Below are 15,690 nucleotides of genomic sequence, written 5' to 3'. Positions count from 1 at the left end.
CTGAGGGTACATGTGCAGTGCTACTGTGAAGCTAGTTATAGTTCTCACAGCAATGCACCAAGTAAGGTTGTTGCTTCATTGTTATAAAGAAAGACAGCATCAGCTAGGCTGTAAGGGCAACAAAAATGATTGGTGCAATTCACCAAACATACAAACAGAATATAATATGACCATAATGCCATGTGCTAGTTAGTATATCAAGTGACTAAGAGAATGATGTAAGGGCTGTTTGGTTAATCTGGTTTATTTGTCGTTTTAAAACACAGGCTGTGAAGGTAACTTCAACATGTCGAGGTTGTCAACATGTCTAATTATTTACGAAATTGGGGAGATGGCAGTGAGACTCCCTGGGAAAGCAATACCTCAGTTGTACTAATGGTATGGCTTGATTATATAATTTCATCATTGCTTGTTTAGAAATATGATGGTGAGTTAGAACCTATGAAATGCCACTACAGCAAGGCTGAACATCCATCTTTACTTCTCAGAGGCTTAGAGTGATAAACAGTTATGCTTTAGAGCATATTTTGGTAACAAATATATGCCATCTTCATTTCAGTGGAATGGAAAGAGGTGATTGAGCACAGCCATGTTATTGTAGCATGCATGAAGGAATACAGGAGAGCCTGGGGGCTAATATATGTTAATAGAGTTAACAAGTAGCTGTGACTGGCAAGATTATTTTGCCCCACAGAGGATGCTGCAGTAAGGTTTGTGCAACTGTAAGCAATACGAGAACGAGTGAAAGATTACTTGTAATATATGGATTTGTATGGCAGATGAGAATGTGCACCCAATTTGCCACTACGCATTTTTTCTATTTTATGTTCAGCACAGAGTGTGAGTCACTATGGCTTCCTAACTGGAAATTTCTGCGTTCCGTTTCACAGTGTTTATGGGGCTACCTGCATTCATTTGACTACTTATGAAGTGATTGGACAATAGAACATGCCCACATTACAGATTTACACAGAACAGAATATGAATTCATCATAAAGCTCCACCCGAGAAACTGTCTGTTAGTTATGAAAACAAAAAATGGCAACAAACATTCCCTTACTTTCTTGTGCTGCCCCGTAAATGCTGCTAATTAACTAATGTCTACGATGCAGACATTCTGTTCTTTCATTAGGGGCAGGTGCAAGTTGCCCTGACACAATGAACATGCATTCATTGCCTACAAGCTACTGCATGTTGGAATTGGTGTTACAGCAGGCATGGTAAATGTTCTCCCCTGCTTGTGTCTTGTGCACCATATGAGCCAGCATTTCATTTCATTGTCGTGTACCTGTTTAAGCTGTTACTGATTCAGAAAGGCAAATATAAAACGACTTACTACGTCAACCATTTCACATACAGGATCACTGCACTCATTGCAAAGCTTATTAGAGAGTTTTAGATCAGGGGGATGCAATCGTTGAGGCTCTAAGTACTAGGGGGCTCCAATGCTTGTGTCCCCTTAATCTAGATCTCTATAGTCGCTTGATAATCTTGCTTTGCTTTGAGATGAAGTACACATACTGTGCACCTATTTGTTAGTCTATGCACTTCTCTTTCTTTTTAATGTGGCTGTGCATTAGCTAGCTATGTTGTCACTACATGAATGAGATTAGGGCCATGCCTAACGCTATCAAATAACATTCCTTTGCTATAGCTCACTGACTGTGCAAGCTTCTTTTTTATCTAGGGAAAAGAATAAAAAGAGAATGCATGCATAAATGATGTTGATAGCAGCAAACGGTCTCAAGGCAATCATCCTTGATTGTCGCCATTGCTGAGAGAGCAAGCATGCCTGTATTCACTTTGACCACAGGCTGTACATTGTTTAAATGCTGATAGAGGTATGGATAAATAGTGAAGGGGCAGCAGATTGGCCACCCAGGCCTTTATGCATGGGCATTGCTGCCTTGCGTGCCCCATAAACCTCTGTCATCTCTTAAGGCATGAATGACATAACACTACTTCTATTGGCAGGGACATCTTTAGCAGCAACAAGAAATGTAAACATTAGGTGAATTCACGCCTATATGGGGTGTCTTTTCAGCAATATGAATTAATATTTGTTTTCATGCAAACATTCTTCTCTTGAAAACATATCTGACAAGCATCTCTGCCTGAAGAAGTAACTGTGATATGTACATATCACTATTATGTATGTCATAATTGTAATCAATTGCTCAGGACGTACTGATGGCTAGTTGTTTAGTCATGACTTAACATGGCAGTGCACTTTGAAATAATGATGTAACATAGTACGAACAAATGCTAGCTCTGTGCGCTCATGTACGTTCATTCGGTGTTACATCATTGTTCAGAAGTGCGATGCCATATTACATCATGTAAGCAATTGTAGGCTCACTATTAACTTGACAGCTACTAAAGAGACCTCAGCAGCAAAGTGCAACTAAATCAACAAGCCACTTTTGATGATTCACATGCGTGCTCAGTGACGAAGTGACTTGTCAATCAACACAGCTGTATTCTGTGATAATAGAACCATCTGTATAGGAGTATGTTAATAGATAATGCTGCGGCGCTTCAGCAGGCTACGCTGTTGCTGTGACAGATCCCTTGCTCATTGGCTTAGATACACCTGTGTGTTCATGTATGCACGTTCTTCCAAGCTGTTACGTACAGGGTCTGGCCCCATCCGTGAAAGGAATGCGCATTGGTTGGTGGCAGAAAACAGACCGAGTTTATTTTCTACAAGAGATGCAGATGAGAGCCGCATGTGTTCGAGGGGGCAAACTCTCGGTCCCTGTCTAGTGGCCGAGATGCTGGGGATGATGGAGAATTCTTGGAAGTCGACTTGGGGCAGGGTCGCTTCCTGTTTCGTCTGCACTGGTGCCTTGTCCAGCCGAGGAGTGGTGGTGCATCACTTGTACACAACATTTTCCTCCCTTCTCAGATGGAGTCGCCTTAGTGATCCGGAGGGTGTCGTTACCGCTGCGGGCATGACTCTGCAGTTGTGTTTGGCACGGTCTCAGGGGCAGTGCCAATCTCTGGTTTGGTCACCGATGATTGCGAAGGCTTCAGCATTCCTGAGAGAGTGGCCTCTGACGACGTGGAGTTATCTGCTTTTACCCCAAGCATAAATGGGAGCGGGACACTGCTCGCGGTTAGCGTACAGCCCTTATCCTGTGTCGCCGAATCTTCTGTGGGGTGTCTCAAAACACGGGGCTTGATGTGGTCACATTGTCATTGCACCAACCTGTTGGGGCCCTTAATGAGCCACGATCTATGGCCTAGCTTTTCCAAAACCGTTCCCTCTGTCCAGATCGGATTCCCTCTGAAGTTTCGAAAGAAAACTGCTTGTCTGACAGCGAGTACTGTCGACTTTGTGTCCCTGTTGCAGTTCGTATGGATTTTGTTCGCTTTTACTTGGGGCTGAATGCACGTGAGAGCTGTATCCAGCTCACGCCCGAACCCAAGTGCAGCTGGCATTTCACCCGTTGATGTGCAGATGGTGGTGTGTTGCTCTAGAAAAAGTGGGCCAGCCTACATGCGAATGTTCTGTCCTTGTTTTTGGCTAATGCTCGTTTTGTATCAAAAGCCATCCTTTCTGCTTGGCCATTTGTTGTAGGATGGTACGGTGTGCTTGTTACATGGGTCACTCCATTTTTCTTTAGGAAGCTCTCAACTTCTGCTGAAACGAAGGATGGCCCGTTATCAGTCACAAGCTTTTTGGGGAGCCCAAAAGCTGCGAAAAGGTTCCGGAGTTCCTCAATCAATGTGGCAGACTGTGTATTATGCATGGAGCACACTTCCAACAATTTGCTGTATGTGTCCACAACAATTAGCCAGCATTCTGCCTTCTATGGGACCAAAGAAGTCTGCGTGAACTGTGTCCCAAGGCGTTCTGGTGCATTCCCATTTGGGCACTGGTGCCCTGGCTGGTGCCCTTTGGTGTTGACAACAAGTTGCACAGTTTCTAGTGAGCCGTTCGATATCTGCGTCAATGCCTGCCCAACAAAAGTACCTTCGTGCACATGCCTTCATGACCACAATTATATGGTGGTTTGCAGGTGCGAGTTTAAGAAGGTAGTTTCTCGCCTTTGTTTTGGAGTTACCATCCGGGAGCCTCTAACAAGGCACCCTTCCTGCGCTGAAAGCTCAGTCTCCAGTTTCCGGCACGATGAAAACTGTTCTTTTGGCAGTTTATGAACTTCACCGTTTGAAACAGCCTCCAGCACTTGGGACAGGACTGAGTCCTCTCGAGTCATTCGTGTTAGTTGACGCGGTGAATGCTCAAAGCTGAGCATGGTACCCAACATGAGCACGTCTCTTGGGGGATAAGGTTCAACTTGTGCCGGTAGTGAAAGTCAGCTTAGAGTGTCCGTATTTTGGTGCAGTAGGCCAGGCCTGTACAGCAACTTCTAATCATACGTTGCTAGTTTAAGGCACCATCGCGTAATCCTTGATGAAAAGACTCGGTATACTTGCTTTGTTTCACTCACGATTCCAATCAATGCCTGGCGATCTGTTATGGTCACATGCCAGCCAGCTATATACTTATGAAAATGACTGATGCTGTAGATTACTGCTGCACTTTCTTTGTTGAGCTGGAAGTAGCTCTTTTCGGCACTTCCCAGTGTTCATGAACTGAATGCAATGGGCGCCTCTCAGCAAATAGCATCTTCCCGAGCGAGGACGGCATCAACACCGTACGGCGATGTGTCCACAGACAAAAGAAGGGGCTTCGTCCCGTCGTAGTGAGCGAGCACTGTAGATGCATGAATCATCTCCTTAAGTGCCTCGAAATTGTCTTGATGCTTGCTCTTCCACTTCCAGGGCGTGTTTTTCTTTAGGAGCCTATACAATTCCACCACGACCATTGCTCTGTTCTCCAAAATGCAGTCGTCAAATGAAATAAGGCCCAGAAAAGCCCTTAGGGATGTCTTGTTAGATAGTTTGGGTGCTTGAAGTATAGCCTCAACCTTTTTCTCGGTGTTGCAAACACCACTGCCATCAATTCGATGTCCCAGGAACTAAACTGACATAATTCCGAACCTGCACTTTTCTTTCTTGAGGCGTAAGCCTTTCTCAGTGTCTCGACAGAACCTGATTCAGACGCTGTGCATGCTCATTTGCACTATTCCCGTTGACAATGATGTCGTCAAGGTGAACACTCACCCCTGGAATTCCAGGTATCTGTGTCTCCCTCAGGCACTGGAAGATAGCTGGTGCAGCGGAAATTCAGAACGGGAGGCATTCCACCCTGAATAGTCGTTTTGTGGTGTTCACTGTGAGCAGTGTTGCTGTTTCTTCATCAACTTTCAGTTGTTGATATGCTTGATAAAGTACCAACATTAAAAAGAGGGTTCCACCATGTAGGTTTGCAAACACTTCATCTGTAGTTGGTAGCAGGTAAGATGCCTTCTTCGCTGCTGCATTAACAGTAACAGTATTAACAGTACTCCTATAGTCACCACAGACATTGAGTGTACCGTCGGTCTTCTGAACAAGTACCAATGGGGTTGCCCATTTGGTATGCTGCGTTGGTTTTAGGATGCCTTGGGGCTGTAGATGGTCAAGCTTATGTTCCATAAGCGCCTGCAGCGCCACTGAAATCGGACGAGCCTTGCAAAACATTCCTGTCGCACCGTCTTCGAGTTCCAGGTGAACTAAAGGACCTGTATAGCTTCCAATGTCTTCCTTGAAGACATCTGGGTGTCATCCCACGACCTCTGTAATTTCTAGTGCTGGCTCTCCAACGTGGTTGATCCCCTTCACCTTTGAATTTGAAGTGCCAAAAACCAATCTCTTCCTAGGAGGTTGCACCCGGTGCCCTTCATAACCAGCAATGGCAGCAGATAGTCCTTTGATCTCAACATCACATGAACTTGTGCGGAGCCCAGGACGTGTAATTGTTTACCTGACCATGTGCACAAATCGAGCGGCTCGCATGAAAACCACGGAGTGTTTTTCTTCCACCTTCTGTAGTCCGTGTCCTCGCTTATCAGGGAGCATGCCGCACCTGTGTCCACCTCAAACTGGACTGGATTTCCCTCCACTATCAAGTCCACGAGGGACTTGGGGCAGTGTGTACGTACACTATATGTGTGCAGCTTGCAGCAGGATTTGCTGACAGGTGGTGGTTTGGCACTGTGTGCCCGTAGCTGCTAGTTGTCAGAGCGTGGTTCCGTGTTTTTCTTTTTCTTTGAGATGCAGGCATGCTCGACGTGACCTTCCTTGGAGCAGAAACGGCACTCGGCTGTCTTGAATTTGCATGTTTCAGGGTCGTGCAAGCCGTCGCATCGATAGCAATGTCGCACTGACGTATGCTTGCCTCCTGGCTTGGTTTGCGACGTCCTGTTAATTTCCCCCGAGTTTGCCACTCCTTTGATATCTCGCTGATGCCTTGACGCACTTTCCGCTGACAAGGCTAAGTCCACAGCGCATTGAAATGTCAGGCTTTTTCTGCGAACAGTCTCTGCGGAAGATGTTCGTCCCAGACGCCGCGGACGAACCTGTCCCGCAGCATCACATCTTGGGACGGCATAGTTGGGTTCGCCGCTGAAGCGGTTGTTTGGGTGTTAGGTGACGTCGTCGATATTGTAGCCGAAGGCAGCGCTCCGAAGTTGCAGTCGGCTGTCAAGGTTCCGAGGGCCGCAGCGTAGCTGCTGATCGACTCGTCTGGCCGTTGGTCGGGTCTTTGAAACACGTACCGGCTCTAAAGCTCGGATGTCCTGTTGTCGAAGCGCCGCCTAAGAAGTGTCACTAAATCATTTAAGTTGACTTCTGCCGCGATCTGCGCTATCAGCGCGCGCACACGGTGTTCGAAAGTGTCGGCTCAACACGGCTTCGTCGCTGACGTCGCTCGCCACGAAGTAAAATCGAGGCGCTGGATCCACGATTCCCATGATTTGCCCGAGAAAGGCTCGACAGCGCCGTGCATTCGTCCTGTAGCCACGGTCGAAAAATTATCCGCTTCGCAACTCCTGCCTCATCGCCAGTGTTACGTACGGGGTCTGGCCCCATCCGTGAAAGGAGTGCGCATCGGTTGGTGGCAGAAAACAGACTGCGTTTATTTTCTACAAAAGACGCAGGCGAGAGCTGCATGTGTTCGAGGGGGCAAACTCTCGGTCCCTGTCCGGTAGCCGAGACGCTGAGGGCGACGGAGGATTCTCAGAACTCGACTCGGGATGGTGCCGCTTCCCGTTTCTCCGCGCTGGTGCTTCGTCCAGCCGAGGAGCGATGGTGCGTCGCTTGTCCACAACACAAGCATTCGCTAGCACAGCTACAAAAAGTGCGCCAGCGCGCCGTACACAACCGAGCACATAGTGACCTATGTTGTCGCAACATTATGCGGTAGCAATAAACAAATAACAAAAAAGCGGCACAGGTAAGACGACTGCACAGTATTCCAAAGGTGGGTCACCACGTCAATGCCACACATGCAGCACAGAATGTGACAGTGCAGGAGTCGCGTTTTCACCACGATGCGGAAGCTTCAACCTACATCGACAAAAATATACTAGTGTCGTCTGCTGTTGGCGATAGTTGCCGACTTCGAACAGTGTTGCTCTGCGCGCTGCCGAATGTTTGCCAGCTTTCAACAGACGTCGCGTCCCCAAACTGAAGTGCGGATGCAGGCGCATTCGAACCGCTCGAGCTAAATAATAAAAAAATAACTAATAACACAGCAAACGTAATAGTAAAATTCTGGCACGGCGCGAAATTTTGCTGGTCGCCAGCACACGAGACTGCCAACTCGCTGATGCATGTTGCCAGTTGCTGGCTACCTATTTGGACAACCAGAGGGCGCATGCGAAACGCACCGCATCATGCGGTTTGAGCGTAAATGCAATTTTGTGACCGATCGCGACGACCGCCCGTTTTTCACGAACCGCATGCATGCGGTGCGGCGTGCGGCGATGGGCGGTTTGAGCGTAAATCGGCCCTAAACCTGCCGGCGGAGGTGTGCCGGCAGCCGGCCGTGCCAGAAAGCGTAGAGTTTCTCACTATAACACCTAGAGGGAAATCTGGCGCCACCGTCTATGGGAGTTTCTTAAGGGGCGCCGTGCCGTCATGGGAATGACGGTTTATGTGTCAGCGAGGCTCGTGTTGGCTGGTGTTGTAAGAGGTTTCGTCTAAAACGTGGATATGGCTACGGAAATAATGCGTTCTTAAAGTAAAACCTTCGTAAAATGTTTCAATTCACGCATATTACATCTTTACTCACCTACAATGCACGACCAAGCGAAGAAAAGCAAGAACAGACGACAAACTGTTTCAAAGCTAGCGCGAATCTTGTCGTCTGTTGCTTGAAAGAGCGTAGGTTAGGGCGTGTTGGTTAGGGCGCTAAAAAACCTCAGTTGTCGTCTGTCCTCCAACTTTAGCGGCCCGCTGATACTTTTTACGTATCATATCATTATACACGCAATAACAAGTCCTCGTAGTTAAACAAAACATGTTTTTGCGTAATAATAAGGCTAAAGCGGCTTTTTACGTGCTGTTTTAGTAAAAAATAAATCATTCTGACAGACGGAACGGTGTTTGCCAGGCGCGTCTTCGAGGTGTCCTGGCTCTCCGAGAACGATGCCAATCCGAAGTCAGAATATACCGGCATTCCCATGCATACCACAGCGCAGCAGCACCAGATTTCCCTCTAGGTAATATAGTGAGAAACCCTATGCCAGCAAGTATGCAGCCTGTAGGGTGGGCAACACAGCGACAAAGAACGTCAAGCGGAAAGTCAGAGAGGCTGAAATAATGTCATGGGGGACGGCAATGGAAAGGAAACCTGCCATGAGTAATCCGCTGCACTAAATATCGATAACCGGGTCAAGAGGGTGGTGCTGGCACCTGTGATTGGTCCGCTTTCCCTTACTTAGCTTGCGGTTGCTGGTCGAAAATCGCGGCGGCATGCAACGGAAGCTTAAGAATGACGCTGAAGCGGATCCTCAGCAAAGAAGAGTTGGCCGAACGAGGTCGTAAACGTGCCAAAAGTGCTCGAAAACGTTACACGACCGCGCAAAAAGTTTTATTATACGACAATAAACCCATGCTCTCCGGCAGGTACGAGTCGCCAGTGCCTGAGCGATCGGCGGCAGCCATGTTTTATTCCTTTCGGAACCAGACAGCCTGCGGCTATTCAGAAGAAAATTCAGTTTTGTTCAGCATATTCATGCATCTTTAACACGTACACGTCACTTTAACGCGGTGAGTTTTTGTGGTTTTGCGACGTCGCGTGACAGGCAGGTGAAGTGGGTGCAACCCAAAAACTTTTGAGCAATAGCCGAGGCCTAATGGCGAAAAGGGGTCGAATCAGAAATAACAATTTTTCTTTTTTCGGTCAAGTCATGCATAATCAGTGTATACACGTCATATCAGACGGGCAGCTATCACAGTTTTCGTAACGCCGCGTGACAGACAGCTGAAGTGGGGGCGGTCCAAAAAATTTTTGGCTAATCGCGGAAGGCTGATTGCAGAATTGGAATAGAAAAGTTTGGAATAGCTTTACTTTATAGCGCCCCCGCCGAGGAGCACCACATGATTACTGCATCCAGGCCAGATTGGAAAGCTTGCTGGTCGATGTGGATAAAGGTTGTTGCGTTTGAGAACGCGAAGTATTAGTGACTGTAGGAAGCAGAGTTTTGATTTAGGGCATGTCACTTTTTGCAGGAAATTCCCCAAATTTAAAATGCACACACGAAGTTTACCAATTCGCAACTCTGCATCAAAAACACACATCGAAGTTCTGCAACCTGCATCTGTTACAGCGTTTAAAGCGGATAAATTTGATACGTTATACTTACAGCTTATGTGATTTTGTTACTTTGTTTAGAAGGACATGGCAAAAGTCCTACTCACATATCGATAGTGTTTTCTAGAGCGGTACATAATACACTTTTGTTCGCGTTAGATCTGTCATTACGTTCATGCCGTTTGCAAAATCGTGATATCATTTTTGTTGCTTAGTTGCAGAATTGTAAACCTGAGGGTTCCGTTTGTTTTCCAATATTGCAATTTTCAACAATTTTTATTGTAAACATGGACGGCCTCAGTGAAAAAAATTCGCTTCCAACAGTCACTAAATTTTAAGGTTTTGTTTTAAACGCAACAAACCTCATCAAATTCGACGCAGGGGTTGTCGAGAAAAACGGCTTCTCTTTTCCTTCAAACTTCAAGTGTTTCAATGTTAGTAGTTTTCATAAGGCACTCCTTTCCATCAAATGCGTTATAGCTTGTTTGTGTTCTCTTTGTATAAGGGTTACCCGCTATAGAAGCATACTCGAGTTTTGCCTGATGTGTGTAAAATATATGATAGGAGTTTTACGTTTGGGGGAAGAGTTTCAGAGCTTACGCTTCAATAAACACAGGTTGCGGAATGCGTAAAAAAACTAATGTTATTTATGTATAAATTACTCAATGAATTGTTAGGGATTGTTACGCGTAGGTACTTGTAGCCATTGACAAACTTCAGCGGTAATACCGCCAGTTGATAGTAGTACTCCAGTGCACTTTTCTTGCGTGTTATTCTCAGACAAACAATTCAGTGTTGTTGTTGTTTCTGCTACTGTTTTTTTTCTTGTTGTTAGTATTCATGCCGAACTTATTGCACTCAATGGGGGATGTCATGTATATTAGAATTCAGTTCGTCTCGATCACGCGATGATGTAATTTCGCGCAATAATACACAATCATTAATATTACGCCGCTGGGTGCAGAAAGAAATGTGCGCAAAAATATGCGCTTGATTGCCGCGAAGCGAGACGGACTGGCACGGCAAAATAAGAGTGCAGACGACACCTGCTGCATGGATCGCACGCAAAGCCGCCGCCATATTTGCCCCGCGTTGGCTGTCGTCTGCACTTCCTCAGCAATAACTCTCGTCTGCTCGGCAATTTTCTTCTGGGTCTTCTGTTTTCTCCATGCCTGCCATAAAACAAAACAAAAGAACGCGTGGCAAAATGTCAAGAAAATAACTCCAGGTCCCCTCCCCCCCCCCCCCAAAGAATAAAGAAAAGAAAATGAGAGGAAGAATTTCGAAAACAGCGCACAAAAGGCCTCGGTTTCGTGATTGGCTCGAAGCGCAAGCATCTTGAAGGCCGGCGCGCTTGCAAGCAAAACAAAACAAACACCTTGAGGCCAGTTGCTCTTCCATCCGGTACAGACGAATTATCGTTATATATATATATATATATATATATATACTGCTGTCTTGTTGATTCGCCCCGTCCCCCGTGGCATAATTTCCTGGGCGGCGTCAGGGCGCAAATAGTCCGGCCTCACGCATTTTCGCTTCATGGTGCGCTCTGCAGCTGTCACATTCCGGGCGGAGAAATCCAAATTACGGTGTCAGTGAGCGCTGCCTATAGACATTCTCCATGCGCTTTCGTATTGTTCGCTTATTTCGCTTCGCGGTACATAGCCGTTTGGAAATGGCGCTGCGCATATAGTATAATGCACACTGCTTCCCGACAGGGCGTGACGTCTGCCGAAAACCTGGCTATTTGCTTAATACGGTCGGTGGAATTTAATTTTCACATAGCGTTTTGGTTGGGTAATAGCGCTGTGTGGAAGTAGCGGTTACACTTTATGAGTGAGACGCACACTGCCGAGAGCCGGCAACCCTGTGCTTCGGTTAGGTTACGCCGGTTTATCGGCCGCCATTGTGAATGATATAGGCAGAGGCTTGCTCTCGTATACCCGGCATGCGGCACTTGGACCAGCGTGTGTTTGTATATTTCGTGGTTTTTAATCCATAACTTTTTTTCTTTCATTGAAATTTCGAATTGCCGACCTATACAGCTGCGTGTCTGTATGCAAGCAGTGTGTCTTACTTGTACAGTTTCGGCCACATACTGCACCCGGCGACAAAAGTTTACGGACCACGGGACCTCCGAAAACGTTCAATACCCGAATATCGTGTAGCCGGAGCCAGTAAAACTGCATATACGACAATGTTGACAGCATATTCCAGCCGAAGCCCGAAATGCAGATACCAGACTGCCTTTTGAGGCTGCGGAGATGTTCAGCTTTTTTTTTTTTTTTAAATCTCGTGCCCCGCAATTTTTTGTCGCCGGGTGTACACCAAGCGCGGAAAATTTATTACGCCGTTCAATGCACCGACTTCATTAGTGGGAACTCGATCGGCCGCTTTGTGGCCGTATCGATCGTTCGTCCTTGTTTCATGCACTGATTGTAACAGTTCTGAGCACACTGTAAAATAATTTACACCTTTAAAGGAAAAAAGGGTGTAAATGTGTCTATAACTCCCACCATAGGGTGTCCTTTATATAAATAACACCCTAAGGGTGTGAGGTATAGACACATTTACACCCTTTTTCACTTTAAGGGGTGTAAAATATTTTCAGTGAAGCTTAAACGAATCCGCACATCGCACACACATGGTCAGTTAGTTGTCCGTGTTTCACACTCAAGAAAATGCAGCGTCATCGTGAGCTGCACACGTCACTGCCATTTAAAGCCGCGTATAGACGACAGCAGTCACGCTTCTTGAGCCTAGGATGATATTGTACGCCGGGTGCTCCAGCGAACACTTGCAAAAATATTTTTTTTTTTAGATTGGTCTGTGGCAGACGGCACGATCCTAGTCCGTGAGCTGGTCAAGCTCCAAGAGGAGGAGATTACTTGCGCAAGAAAATGAAATGCACAATCGCCTAATTAACAAAAAGATCACTATTTAAGTTCGTAATTAATTACGTTATGGCACATATTGCAATGTACAAACAGTTGCCGAGGAGTTCGCGAGGCGGATCCACTTGGAATGAATTCTCAGGATGACACTAGTTTCAAGATATTCCTTCCCGAACTTTGCGGAGAAATGCATTGGCGTTCCAGTTATTTTTGTGGTTCAATGCATAAGATGGCGTTTCGTTAAGAAAGTGAGCGGAACGACAGTGCGTTCTTACCGCAAGTTTGACGGCGCGTACTTCGTGAATGTTGTCATCCACACAGTTATTTTCAGGTGGATGTGGCTTGCAATCTCACCCGCTAGAATTTCTAAATTGCAATATGTGCCATGAGGCCATTACTTGACAACACAATTATAAATTTTTGTTAATTATTTTATTATGCATTACAATTCCTTGCGCAAGTAATGTCCGCCTCTTCGAGTAGACCCGCTCATGGACTAGAATTCTGCTATCTCCCAGAGGCATTTTTCTCTTTCTTTTTTTAAATTTTGGAAGTGTTCGCTGGAACAACCGATACATTCCAGGCAGCGGTGACCGTGACAAGATGACGCGATCGCATGGCCGAATATACTTTCGCTTGCGAGGCCACTTCGGGCGTACTAGGTGACGGCGCTAGATTGCTTCACCACTGCGTAGTATATCGCAGCATGCCGCACTTCTTCGTTTGCGTTGTCTCTTTTTCGTGTTACTTATTTTGATGGAATCAGGAACGACGTAAATAAAGTGATAAAAATGTTGTAGCTCTCGCAATCAAGGCCTTTTCCTGCGTCGCCGCTTTCTCTTTGTAGTAGCACAGCCCTTTAGTATTCTGTTATAAATATTAAACGCCTTTGGTAGTAGCTCTCACACTCAAGGCCTCTTCCCGTCGCCGCTTTTGGTTTGTAGTAGCACAGCCCTTTAGTATTCCTTTATAAGTATTAAAGGCCTCTTGTAGTAGCTCTCGCAATCAAGGCCTCTTCCCGTCGCCGCTTTCGGTTTGTAGTAGCACAGTCCGTTATAATTTTTTATAAGTATCAAAGGCCCCTGGTAGTAGTAAAGCACGCTTTCGTCACACAAGCGCGGGAGCATGCCAAGAAGTTCGACTTATCCCGTTGCGGTGAACCAAGCCTAGGTTCGCAGCATCATGTTATGCAGCGAACACGCTTAGCGTGTATGTTCGATCATCGCAGCAAATTGAAATAATGCGATCTTATGGCAGAGCCCGCGCGGCCCCACAAGCTTTCCGTACGCGCGTCTTGCGCGCACGTCTGTCCTTCACCACGGTGCCGGGAATACCTGAACATGTGCACAAGGTTGTTGGCATTACGCAAAAGGTTTATAGATCGATGAATAATTACGACGCTCAACGAATAGAGTATTACAATTTGTGCGTGCGTATTGCTGATCCTCTTATTTCAACAGCTAAAATTCCAAACTGTTTATTCCCAAGAACAAATAGTGAGGGCTGACAGTATTGCTCGCGTGTTTCGTCAGCATCGTCGTAGCAACGTGTGCAGTGTTTTCTTTTTTTTTCAGATTTCAGACCCGATGACCTGTATTAGTAAAGACTGTTATCATCAGAGGGCGCACAGTCAAGTCAGAAAAATGTGAAAAATAAAGAAAAAAGTCGAGAGACTGGTGGGGCCCCCTATATGAACTTTGTACATCGGCTCGCCGTGACGTCACAGATTTTGAGAGTCTGTTCGGGTCCCGTTATTTGTTCGTCGGTGAGGAAGGCCTGCACTGCGTTCGATATGAACCAGACTCGAAATAGCGATCACTGATAACATTTCTTACGCCATATATATATATATATATATATATATATATATATATATATATATATATATATATATATATATATATATATATATATATATATATATATATATATATATATATATATATATATATATATATATATATATATATATATATATATATATATATGTATATCTGAGTATATCTGAGTGCAGCGGTGGCGTAGAGGTAGAACACCCGCCTCGCGTGCAAGAGGTCCGTGGTTCGAATCCCGGTGCCGCGCAATTTTCCACCGGATTAAAAAAAAATCCGCGTGTTGATAAAATTGCATAAACAGGCCTGGAGTGTGGCCTGATCCCGGTAACCAGAACCGGTAACGCAGTCCCTCACCGGAGCAGGATTGGCCACCCTGGTGCAGTACTTGGCCACAACCTCCTATATGAACACAACAATCAAACCCCGGCCCTCAGTCCCCAGCAGCTGCGAAGCAACTGACCACGGCGGCGGTCAGACCTGCGACGCTGCAGAGGGTGCTGGCTCCGGACAGGCCGCCATTGTAATATGAACCTGGCAACGTTTAACGCTAGAACGTTATCTAGTGAGGCGAGTCTAGCAGTGCTATTGGAAGAATTAGAGGGCAGTAAATGGGATATAATAGGGCTCAGTGAAGTTAGGAGGCCAAAAGAAGCATATACAGTGCTCAGAAGCGGGCACGTCCTGTGCTACCGGGGCTTAGCGAGAGACGAGAACTAGGAGTCGGATTCCTGATTAATAAGAATATAGCTGGTAACATACAGGAACTCTATAGCATTAACGAGAGGGTGGCATGTCTTGTTCTGAAACTTAATAAGAGGTACAAAATGAAGGTTGTACAGGTCTACGCTCCTACATCGAGTCATGATGACCAGGAAGTCGAAAGCTTCTATGAAGACGTGGAATCGGCGAGGGGTAGAGTGAAAACAAAATACACTATACTGATGGGCGACTTCAATGCCAAGGTAGGCAAGAAGCAGGCTGGAGACAAGGCAGTGGGGGAATACGGCATAGGCACTAGGAATAGCAGGGGAGAGTTATTAGTAGAGTTTGCGGAACAGAATAATATGCGGATAATGAATACCTTCTTCCGCAAGCGGGATAGCCGAAAGTGGACGTGGAGGAGCCCGAACGGCGAGACTAGAAATGAAATATACCTCATACTCTGCGCTAACCCTGGCATCATACAAGATGTGGACGTGCTCGGTAAGGTGCGCTGCAGTGACCACAGGATGGTAAGAACTCGAATTAG

General features: G+C 46.1%; 1 long non-coding RNA gene across 3 annotated transcripts in view; it reads right to left on the bottom strand.

Moving 5' to 3' along the window:
• The window catches only part of LOC129384313 (uncharacterized), a 244,243-nt gene that overhangs the window by 40,287 nt on the left and 188,266 nt on the right, over positions 1–15,690 (bottom strand). Inside the window, exon 3 of one of the 3 annotated variants that reach the window (XR_011896124.1) lies at positions 10,756–10,881. The exons of the other annotated variants lie outside the window; for them this stretch is intronic. This is a non-coding gene — a long non-coding RNA (uncharacterized lncRNA). The remainder of the gene's footprint in view (positions 1–10,755; positions 10,882–15,690) is intronic. 3 annotated transcript variants of the gene reach the window in all.

This window comes from Dermacentor andersoni, chromosome 8, assembly GCF_023375885.2.
Source record: "Dermacentor andersoni chromosome 8, qqDerAnde1_hic_scaffold, whole genome shotgun sequence".
Lineage (NCBI taxonomy): Eukaryota > Metazoa > Arthropoda > Arachnida > Ixodida > Ixodidae > Dermacentor > Dermacentor andersoni.
This window is presented reverse-complemented; position numbering and strand designations above follow the sequence as displayed.